The sequence below is a fragment of the Haemaphysalis longicornis genome, unplaced genomic scaffold (genome assembly GCF_048455015.1).
Source record: "Haemaphysalis longicornis isolate Haplotype H1 unplaced genomic scaffold, Haemaphysalis longicornis Haplotype H1 scaffold_4, whole genome shotgun sequence".
Classification (NCBI taxonomy): domain Eukaryota; kingdom Metazoa; phylum Arthropoda; class Arachnida; order Ixodida; family Ixodidae; genus Haemaphysalis; species Haemaphysalis longicornis.
This window is the reverse complement of record NW_027526361.1, coordinates 155,966,955-155,967,597: the sequence shown is the minus strand read 5'-3', so window position 1 is coordinate 155,967,597 and position 643 is coordinate 155,966,955.

Below are 643 nucleotides of genomic sequence, written 5' to 3'. Positions count from 1 at the left end.
AATGCGGCATCTCGAACGCCCTTGATGGCACTGAGGACCACTTTCTGTGGGAAGACATTTCCAACAAGGCGACTTCAGGAGACAGCGGCAGCGAACCTGACGATGACTGAACGGACGTCGGGAGACAGTGCCAGAAAACTGACAATGACTGAATGGTAACTGCAGTGCAAATAAATGTTTTCTGTGCTCTTTACCTCGTATTATACGCGGATGAAAACTTTTTTTCTGATTTTTCTGTCCCCGAATTACACCTCGTATTATACACGGGTCCGTATTATACGCGGGTTTTTACGTTAAGTGGCCTGTTTAAGGCAGTGTGATGTGTGCTCCGACTCCGTGTTCCCGGACACAGGCTTCAGAGGGTAGCTGAAACTGACTTGAAAGTCGGACAGTTATTTAAGGTATAAGGTGAATAAACTTTACTTTGTTTTTTTCCTTCCCCCAATCTTCAACCAGGGCCTAGGGCTTCCTCAATAAAGCCTTTCATGTATTCATTCCACCACTTTACCTTTCATCACGTCATTTTATGTTGCAAAACATCCCCTGTGGTCCGGAATCAAAAAAGCACAAAATAACAAGCCATGACGAATTTTCAGACTTAGCAAAATATGTCTGCATTTACCCCAAGAGGAGATACACATGG